This window comes from Bacillus rossius, chromosome 18 (assembly GCF_032445375.1).
Source record: "Bacillus rossius redtenbacheri isolate Brsri chromosome 18, Brsri_v3, whole genome shotgun sequence".
Classification (NCBI taxonomy): domain Eukaryota; kingdom Metazoa; phylum Arthropoda; class Insecta; order Phasmatodea; family Bacillidae; genus Bacillus; species Bacillus rossius.
The window spans coordinates 25,578,400-25,589,792 of record NC_086345.1 but is presented as its reverse complement, the minus strand read 5'-3'; the positions used below and the strand labels follow the sequence as shown (position 1 = coordinate 25,589,792).

At 36.8% G+C, this 11,393-nt stretch overlaps 1 protein-coding gene across 1 annotated transcript in view; it reads right to left on the bottom strand.

Annotated features, from left to right (window-relative positions):
• Positions 1-11,393, bottom strand: part of LOC134541246 (formin-J-like) — a 368,731-nt gene that overhangs the window by 106,867 nt on the left and 250,471 nt on the right. The gene's annotated exons all lie outside the window — the stretch shown is intronic.

The following is an 11,393-nucleotide window of genomic DNA, read 5'->3' as shown; positions in this document are numbered from 1 at the left end:
ACTATTCACATCAGGTTTCTATAAATTGTTATAATGTTTAATTGGCTACTAATAGTAATATTGTTAGGTTGACAGTAAAAAAACCCTTTTATATATACTATTTCAAATCATTAGATTTCAATAAAATATCTTATTTTTGTTTTTTATCTTAAATTTTATTGCTTAACTAGATACTGGATATAAATGATTACTTAGATCACCAGGATATTTAACTTACTTTATTTTTTTCTATTTGGTGATGTAAATTTTATTTCACTATCAAATAATTTTTAGCTATTATACTTTTTTTTTTTTTAATAGATTGAAAGTTAAAATAGACAATCGTTTATTCTTGCATCAAAATACTTAGACACTGCGATTGTTACTCTGTATTTTGAATTCAAGTTTGTACGCAATACCTGGCATTGTGAACTTTGAGTCCATTGAAGAGTGGCGGTCTCTACCAGGGAGAAGGCCATACTTTCACGCTGTTGGTTACACTGCTGCGCGCTAGATAGCAGTGTATGTTTATATTATTTGTCTCCGATATTTACATTCTTACAGTTTTATTTATTTTATTTATTGTTGTTGTTAATAGCACAGAGGCTAACATAATGACATAAAAATAAAATATAGGTTTTATACATCCAATAATGACAACATTATAACATCGTATACATACAAAATCACCTTGGTATACATATATATACACCATCCGACTTATAAGTTGATATTCAAGTCATTTCTGTCTTTTGCATAGCAAATAGTTTCGTAAGTGTTTCCTGAACATTTTTAAATGTGGACATTCTCTAATGTAAACTGGCAAATTGTTGTATTCCTGGAGACCTTTAGCATAGATTGACTGTTGAGCTGAAGCTGTCCTCCTATATTGAAAATTGAATTTATTGCAATTACGTGTGGCATAAGAATGTACATTTGAATTTCTTTCTAACCTATTGCTTAAATATTTTGGCAAGACTCCAATATTAATCTTAAATATAAAAATCATACAATTGTAATAAAGAAATTCACGGAAACTAAGCAAACACAATTCCTCTAGCATAACATCAATTTTCTCGTACCTATCTTTCAACAGTATAGCTCGCATTGCCCTGTTCTGTAATACTTGCAATCTCTTCGTCTTTTCAGATTAAATATACACCTATTATCTTATTTGGGAAAGTAAAACACAAAGAACATCGAGCCTTAGAATAATTACAGTTTTGTTTAACCACACCTCATTTTACACATTTGTTCAATGTTTTATGAAGAAATAAAAATGTGTTAGGTAAATTTCTAGCAGTTTTATTTGCATGAAAAGTAATTAATTGTATTTGATAGAACCTGTACGATTTACCAGTGGCAGCTGACCAGCAACCCAAAAACACTATTTTTCAAATCAAAAATTTTCTGTCTTCCGAATTCATTCGGCGATTGTACGATTTCCAGTCACAATATTTTCACTTTTACAAATATATGTTTGAAACGACTACGGTTTACTGTTTCTCTGCAACCATGCACCATCGTAATTTTTTTTGTAAATAGAACAGAAATGTTCATGTAAAATTACAAATATTTGTAAATTTGTACATCACCCGCGCAACTGTGCTTTGTGTTGTCCCAGTATCTCAAATAGTTGAAGTTATTTGTAAACCGTTTCCTGAATAACTGCGCACATTAATAAGCATGACATAACAAAAAAAAGTCAAACAGTTTAAAATTCAATTTATCTTTTCCCTTTTTATAAAAAAATTATGCTTGAATGAAAATCAGTTAAATTATAAAATTACGCGTCAATTTTCGTAGGAAATAATCTGCATTATCTCGTGAAAACGTATTTTATATAAATGTCATGTGCTGTACAAATTTACAATACCTTTCTTGTAGTATTACAAACTATTTCTTGGCAACTGTATTAAAATTGTAAAAGTACAGAAAATGTTTTTTTTTCTCCTGTGTGTTTGTTCCTTTTTTTTCTTCTAATTTTACTGTCGGCGTGAAAGCCGGGTTATTTCGAAGCACGCGTTATATTTTTTTACATCTCTCGTCCAAACGCGGCTCCAGAAGGGGGGCGGTGGGGGGCGATAGCCCCTCCCGAGACCAATTTTATTTATTAGTGTATATTTATGTTTACTTAAATATTTAATTTCGTATGTTAAACTTTTATCTCATCAAAAGTTGCACGGAGCTACCAAGGTTCTTGTATTTGAAACCTGTAATTTGTAAATAATATTCCAAGGCCAATATCTGACCATGTTCATTTTTTTGAAACTACGGCCTTTCTTTGTGCGATAGCCCCTCCCGAAAAGTCATCCTGAAGCCGCCATTGCTCTCGTCTTCCTCGGCGTGCGAGACGTGTCTGTTTGCCAACCACGGGAACACGTAGATACTGCAGGACAGGAGCTCTCGTTACAAAGATCGTTACAGAAGAGGTCGTGACGAGGTCGTGACGAGGTCGTGTCGTCCGTCGTCACACCTTTCTTCGTGACGACGTTCTCGCGTGGCTGTCTTTCTCCTCACCCACAGGCGTACATCACGAGGGGGAGGGGGTTTACCAGTGGCGGATCCAAGGGGGGGGGGGGGGGCACCAGGAGCAAGTGCCCCCCCCCCCCCCCCCGAAAAAACCAGTCGTCTGCTACATTAACATTGCCGACAAAAATGATTGTTTCTGAAACCAATTAAAATATTTTAATATAATTAATGAATTTCTTGTAGGATAATAAAAATCTGGTGGTTGGATTTTATCTGTAGTGTGAGTAGATTAAATACAAATTTAGTAATTTTAAGACATTTTTTTTTCTCTGGCTTCTCTGAAATCCTAGAGTGCCCCCCCTCCCCCTCCGAGGTGAACCTCTGGATCCGCCACTGGGGGTTACAGTCCCCCCCTCCCCCATTATTTTGGAATTAAGTAGCCCCTCACTGAGTGTCCCCGCTTTGAGCTTCCAAAATCGTGACTGTGAAACGGACTTGACGAACGTAAAAGTCAAAAATACGTTTCATGGAGGATTTCCCGTACATTTTTTTTTTTAAGTTTTCCTCCTGTTGCACGCACGTACGCCAAAATATAGGGAAAATTACAACGTACAAACACCCAATCCATTTTTTTTTGTTGGATCTGCATTAAGATTTTTTTAAAAAAGTATTTGAGCATTCATGTTAAATACGTGATTCTTATTTGTGTACAAATTTCTATCTATGTTAGCAGCTGAAATGCAAATTTTTAGGTTCAATCGCAGCCATATGTCTGACATATCAAGTGGGTGTATAAACAGTTTCAACGTGGATAAAAATGTTACAATTTTACAAATTATCAATTGACAAACGATTCTTATCCAAAATAAACTCAGAATGCAGACGATGACTACATATGAAATATTTCAGCTTATATAAATTGGCTGCATTCTCGCCCGTTTTCATTGGCTGGAAATAACGACCGCTATGTCATTCATAAACTGGATTAAATTCTTGACAAGATGTGTGGATCCCAAAGCCGGGGTTAATTTTTTTTTTCAAGTATTTTTCCGCTTTTTATTCGGAGTTCGAATGGTTCGATAGTCGACGTAGCTGCTCCGGCAGCGAATTCTAGCGGCGGGTGCGGAAACTACGCGATATTCGCGTCCGGAAATGCAGTTGAAACACAGTTCGCATATAGGCTACTTCATCACTCTCGTCATTACTTTTTTTTTTTTTTTTTAAGAATTCTACGTTTCGTATTATAACTGAGTTTGCAACATGAGAGCACATGAGTTTGCTCGTCGCTTGAATGAAATATCAATTTTAATATAATTTAATGAGTCAATTTTTGTAAGTAATGCCCAGTATTATCTCGAAAGACGTGATTCATATTTGCAAAATAAAAATTCATGCACATCAAATGTGTTGCACGGAGGTACACTATATTTCTTGTAGCATTCACAAAATTTTTCTTGGCAACTGGTTTCCAAAGGAATATATATTTTTTTTGTAGACGTTACACTTCGCCCGGGTAAATAGAAGGAAACGGGGCCAAAAAAAAAAAGAAGAGAGAATGGAGTGGAGGCTGGACAGACACGGAAATGGGAGGAACAGGAGATAATGAACACAAAAGACCTTACAAACAAACAAACAAAAAAATTACATATATACTTGGGCTGTGACTGGAAGTGACACTCCAACAGGATTCTCTCTCCCCCCCTCCCCCCTTCCCTATTCAAAGGAAGATTTACTGGGACGTCGAAGTATTTTGACCGGAGTCCAGGAGTGTTCCAGGGAAGAAAGATGTTTCTTCTGGCGGCGAAAGATTTGGTTCCGCTGCCAACCCCCCCCCCCCCCTTCCCCTCAAACAACCTTACACCAAACGTTACTACAACTGCCGAACGAATTGGTAAGCTTGTAAACAACTTCCACCCCTAGACTTTCAATCACTAGAGGAAGCGGGGGGAAGGGGGGTCCCATCGAAAAGGTGTCCTAGAAAATCCTCCTTTACCCCCCCTTTTTTTTTCCGAACGTGACCATCTCCCTCAACGGTGTTTGTGGGTAAAGTGGTGGTGGGGGAAAAAAAGTGAGAGCAATTTAATTAGTAATTCATTTAATTTTTCCCCCCTCCCCCTTTTCCACGGCCGTGACCCAAGTGGAAAAGGGAAAAAGCCATGAGATTTTACATACTTCACAGCTAAACGAGCTTTCGTCAAAAAATTTGACAGTTTTTTTTTCTTGCAGATTACGTCTTAAAATTTCGCTTTTTTCCCCCGTCAAACACAACGTAACTCTCTCTCTCTCTCACACACACACACACACACACACACACACACAAATCAAAGCATTAATAGAGATTCATAAGTAAGCCGCAAAGACCTAATTCCATTTAAAGTTTGATGTATACCTGTCGCTGTTGGGAAAGGTTCCTCTATTCGGAAGAAATTAATTATAAGTTCCTTCTTGCCAGGTCATACACGTATATAGAGATTGATTGAAAAAATAAATATACATAAAATTAATTTTTAATTTTTTTCTTACTCTCCTGTTAAGTTTCCCTGTTGTGATTTTTGTTTGTTTAGTTCGGAGGCACAGATGTAGCTGATACAATCATCGGTAATTTTCCTGATAGTTAACTTTATCAAAGTTTATATATTTCAATTTTATAGCTCAAAAGCTGAATAATCTCCCATCATTTCTGACACCGCCCTGTCTTATACTTAACTACAAATTAAATTTAAAAAAAAAAATATATTACTTTTAAAAATAAAAATGAACATTTGATGGAAAACAAAGAAGTGAACGCTTAAAAAAGTGACTAAACTAAGAAAATAACTCACTCTTAAACTAACGAAAAAATTGAGGTCTAATTTCTTTCAGAGAAAAAGTATATAATATAAATAAAAATTTTAAAATGTTTGCTATCAGAGAGGGAGTAGTATAATTATTTTTGTATTTGTTGTATGATTATGTGATTATTCAATTGTATAAGATATGGTGCTGATTTAAATATAAAGAAAATATTTTTGGACACTTTAATACACACAGTGTGCATACAAAAATAAGACGCAGTGAAGTAATAAGTCCGTCATATATGCTTTATAAAAACCAATTTATTTTATTTTATAATTTTCATCATATAACAATCTCCTCGTACTACTACCATAAGTACGTACTTCGTACAGAAAGACAAAACTGTTTTTTTTTAATGTTAGATTTTACTTACGTAGGCTCATTTAATATGCTAACAGTTAAACTATTTAACATAACAGTAATGCAATAATTGGAATAAACCGCAGACGGACATATCAGTTGTATTTCTCTGTCTGGACGATGTTCCCGAAATAATGTGAACGGGTAGAAGATTCATTGAGCTACTAAGCCACAGGAGGGTTGTTTTTTTTTATTCTCCCTAGTCCCTCCCTCTCTCTCTTTTTTTAAAGAATTTCCACCCTTGTTGGTGACTTTTTTAAAGGAAGGGTGGGGAGGGGATAGTCGCTTTGACGTGTTTTTTTATTGTCGTGACTTTGGCCTTGCCCTTGAACCCAAGAAAAGGGGTTGTCGTATACCTGAAGTCTTTTTTGAAGGACACCGGGTTCTTTAGTTCTAGAGACCGTGGTTTTTTAATTTTTTTTTTTTACTCTTAAACCTGTCCAGTTATTTTGTTCCTCTAACCCTTCGTTATTTATTCAACCCTTTACGGAACAACTACAAGTACAGTGTTTTTATTTATTTACTTATTTTTAATTTCGTTTTAACGGGGTTACGTCCCGTTTCAGGGCATAAGTTGGAAAAAGCTCAAGCGTGTAGATTTTTTTAGTTATTATTTATTTAATATTTATTTATTTAAATTTGTTACATGCCCACCGATAGTCTTGAGGCTTTAGAGGTGGGCACATAAGTCTACATGAATTCTTACTTATAAATAAATTCGTTGTGGCGAATTAGTAGGGGCAGGTATTAATTGCGAAAAAAAAATCTGAAGACTGCAACAACGTATACCCGCACCAGCGGTTTCTTCCTTGTGATTGGCGGCCGTCTGCTAGAGAAGTCGTTGCCTTGCTTGACCGAGCCACTCAGGACGCGTTTGCTTCCGTGCTGAATCGCTGTGATTGGTGTTGTAACAATCGACACGTACATGAGAGAAACTCACCCAATCACGAAACACAAACGACACTGCAGTGGTTTTAACTTTCAGCTGGTCTCGAAATCTTTTCGCGAAATATGCATACTAATCAGTTTGGTGACAGCCTAAAATTCAGAGCTTTTCCAGCGTTTGATTTTCTATTGGCTGATTTCCTAATGAAAATCTTTTGTTCTTGTTAGTTGGCACTACCTGACTGTTTTACTTCTCTCCTGGCTGGGCATCGCTGGATCACTGTTCCAGAGAAACTTACCAAAACAACTGCCGTCCAATCATGAAAACAGTGCAAGAGCATACATGTTATCATTCAGACGTGTTGCGAAATGAATTCGCGAAATTTGCGTTCCTCCGAACAACGTATTTCGCAACCTCAAGTTTAAACATTTTCTTTTTTCGGTTTTAGATTGGTAAATGTTATATTTTTACAGAAGGTGAATTCTTATACATAGCGTATACATATTATGTAAAATATATTTATTGGTTTTAGTTTAAAATGTTTCTGAACATTTAGCTAGCGATTAATTTTTTTTTCCCTGGCACATTACCTACTTTGTCACCTTCAGTGATCTACATTAATTGGTGTATTTTGAATAGCTAATAGTTAATAGTTTAAAAATGTTAAGTTTAAGAATAGGAGCATCGCCTTAACTCTCTACGACAGGTAAGTAATTAAAATTAGTTAATTAATGCAGTTTTAACATACTGCCCCTAATTATAGACTTATGTTTGATTTACCGTGGTTCAAACCTGCACTAGGTGTGTTGCGATTACGTAATACGTAGAGACAGGAAAAATTCGCGAGTTCAATGACTTCCAGGATAGACTCCAATATCCTTTACACACTCGGGCAAATGCCAACTGTTCATTGGCTGTTGACTTGTTGAGTCGTCACGACTGGGTGGCCTGTGATTCGACACTTCTATGAGTGAGGGTCTCTAATTGGCCCTCAGTCCTCCAGATTAACAGTGGACCAATGGCAGAAGCAGTACTAAGGTATAATTATTTGAATTTTAGCATAGCACGTAATAAACCCGCGAATTTTTCATGTCTCTACTCTTAAATGATGTTTGTAGTCAGACACTTTTAATAAATCTCGAGCGTTTTTTTTTTTTTTTTTTTTTTTTTAATGTAGCGTTTAACACCTGGAGCTCTGAGCGCCGTCTTTGATAGGGAGATTTGAAATTAAAAGAGGATGAAATTCGAGATGACACTGGGTGTGGTCTTTCAAAGAGATTTTTTTAAAGTTTATATGAATTAGGTATTATTTTTCATCTGACACTGTCTCCGGCTTAATTTCCTCCATTTTTTTATTTTTGAACACGAGAATCGGACCTGAACCCATAAAATTTCTTGGTGACACTGGAAAAAAAAAAAAAAACAACAAAAAACAACAACATTCCTGAAAGTAAAAGTTCTCTCTACCAGGACAAGTCGCAGGTGTCCTCAAAGGACGATATGGGTCCGATATCTCCCTCCCCCCCCCCCCCCTTCCTAGGCCAATTCAAATCCTTGAAATTCGTTCCGCTGGAAGAGGGGGCAGAAGGGAAACACCCCCCCCCCCCCCTTACCTTTTACCCTAGCACAACAAAGCCACCCCCTCTCAGGAAAACCTCTTCTTCCCTTTTCAAGTGGACCCCGGAAAATATTTTATTACACGCTTTTTTTTTGTGTGTCTCGCTTTCGTTTCATTCTTCCGGCTCCATTTCTACACCCCCTACCAACCATTAAAAAAAAAACTTCTTATATTCCCAGGAAGCATCTTCACCATCCCTGTTGGGCGAGCCGGGATATATATTTTTTTTTTGGCTCTGTTTCTGACCTGGGTATTTGTGGGGTGGGGGGAAAGAACGGGCCACAAAAACTTCCCCTTTCTTCTGCCCCGCCCACTGCTACGGTTCTGACCAAGATACTGGTGGCTGCGAAGTGCAGGCTGCCTCACAGGCGGAATAAACTATCTCAGGAATCAAGCGGATTGGAAATGTTCACGTGAAATCGCAATCAACTGGTGGCTGTCCGTGTGTGTGAATGTGCGAGTGACTGGTTTTAATGTAGTAGCACCTATTTTATTTTGATACTATTTGCTGCATGTTTAATCACTTTCCATTTTTTTATGAATGTCTATATGCTTAATTTTTAATTATTTTAAATTAGTTATGGTTGAATCTTTTGTAATAGTTAATATTTGAACATTAAAGTTAAAATTTTAATTTGTTCTCTAAATATTTAGTCAACATCTGCTTATATCATGCTTAATTTTTAATATTCCACTATTTGATGTAATTGCAGAAAAGTGGTTGAGTGTAAGAAAAGGCGTACCGCCTTAACTTCGCCACCAATAAAGACGATAAATAAATAAATATAACAAGTAGTTTTTTTTACGTGATAACGTCTTATAAATCGATGAACGCCGGCTTCACGCACGAAAAAGCATGACTTCAATGTCACGTTCCGCAGGTTTTGGCGGGCTTTTCAAAAGCATCTGTTTCATGAATTTTATTTATGATTTCAAATTCATCGTTTTAAATAAACACTTCATTAACATGAATTTGATAAAAAAGTTTATTTCTAAAAAATGCTCATAATTATTTTCAAACAAATAATTCACATTAAACTTGCAAAAATTGAAAAAAAAATCAAATCATGGATGAATTTTATTAAGTGTATTGATTCGTATTTAATTACATGTATAGGTAAGTACTTTTTCATCAATGTTTTCTTATGACGTTATCATGTAAAATTATCGTCCGTAAACCGACTTTACAGACAACACCCCCCCCCCCCTTTTTTTTTCCAAATCACACGTCGATTTTTTTTTATTCCTCTTATAATGCACTGTAGCCCCTCGCTATCTATCGGCTGATTTAAATTACCTACACAGCTACCATAGCCATAACACACTATCCAAAAGCAACTCTATGCTGGCAATCCCCGTACATTCATCCAAGTGTTTGTCAGGATTTCTTGCAGCCTCGAGTATCAGGCAATTGAACGAAGTGCATCAGGCGACAAGGCAGTCCAGTAACCTGGCTACCTTCAAGCACAGGCTGAAGAAACATCTCTGGAACACTTTCGCGGCTTACCTACTGTAAGCCTATGTGTTTGCGAACGTGTGGGAGAATGGTATTAATGTTTACGCTGTATCGTAATGGCAACTTATGACTAGAGACCTGAAAAATTCGCGGGTTCATTACGTGCTATGCTAAAATTCAAATAATTATACCTTAGTGGTGCTTCTGCCGTTGGTACACTGTTAATCTGGAGGGCTGAGGGCCAATTAGAGACCCCCTCACTCGTAGAAGTGTCGAATCACAGGCCACCAGTCGAGACGACTCACAATTCAGCAGCCAATGAACAGTTGGCATTTGCCCGAGTGTGTAGAGGATATTGGAGTCTATCCTGGAGGTCATTGAACACGCGAATTTTTCCGGTCTCTACTTATGACCCTTAGCTAGAGCCATGTACTTTTCGCGAAAATATTTACAGACCAGTTGTTGTGTGTTGAAGCTTTGTAGCATTGTCTGTGTTTCGTGGTTGGCTGGGTTTATTCCAGGTGCATGTCTACTGTCGGCGCACCAATCACAGCCATCCAGTGCTGAATGGCCCGGCCAGACAGGGCGATGGCTTCTCTCGCAGACGGCCGCCAATCACAAGGGAGCAATGGCATACCTTGTTGCAGTCTAATAATGCGAAAAATGCATGACCCTACCCTTAGCCTTTAATTACATTTCAACAGGTTTGTATGCCAATTACGAGTTAAATACAAATTAGTTTTCTGTTTTCTTTGCATATATAGTTTACATTCAATTTTAATTCATGCCAAGTATTATTTTGCTGTGCTTTAGTATTTTATTTTTTAAATATGCAGGGGCGTGATTTTTTTTTCTTCGCTGAAAGATTTTGAGGCCAGCCGAGAGTCTGTGTTTCGTGATTGGTCGATTTCATTTCAGGCACATCTCTTTATGATGGAACACCAATCAGAGTAATTCAGTGCGGAAGCAGACGCGTCCTGAGTGGCTCGATCAAATAAGGCAATCGTTTCTCTTGCAGACGACCACCGATCGCAAGGAAGAAACCGCTGGTGCGGACATATAATTGTTTTCGCGGGGAAAAAAACCACGCCCCTATTAATATGCAATGGGAAATGTTTAATGTGGTTTAGTGCAATAAAAGGCGAATCGCATTAACTTCGCCACCAATAAAGTCGAAAGATAAATAAATAAATAAAACTCAGAACACGTGACAGAAATGATCGTAAATTTGTTTGGAAACTCAAACTTCGACTCGCAAGTAAGGGGTAAATCGTCTAAGAGATAGATAGAGAGAGAGAGAGAAAGATAGAAAGATAGAAAGAAAGTTAGAAAGAAGACAATTTTCTAAAAATAACACAGCGTGTGTTTTTTTGCTTTAATTTATTTTTAAAGTATTTAAGAATCCTATTTTTTGTATTTTTATTTTTTTTTAGAAATATGATAAAAATAAATTCACAAACATGATTTAACAAAATTATTATTTTCTTCAAAATATCTGCCCAGTATATACATAATTATTGATCAATCAATAATTATTAACAATAAATATCACTCACTGTTAAAATACTCACACAATAAAGAAAAACGGCGCATGTTACAGTTTCTTCAAACAATTCTGCCGTTTCAAAACAAGCCAAATCTCTGAACGAAATATGAAATTCATGACAGGTAGCGCTATCTATGCGGGAAACGCAGGGACTGTCTCAACAGCGCTCTCTACGCTGCTGGTTGAACAAGTAGGAACGCGAGCGCGCTGGTAGCAAATATAAAATTCAAGTCACCCACAG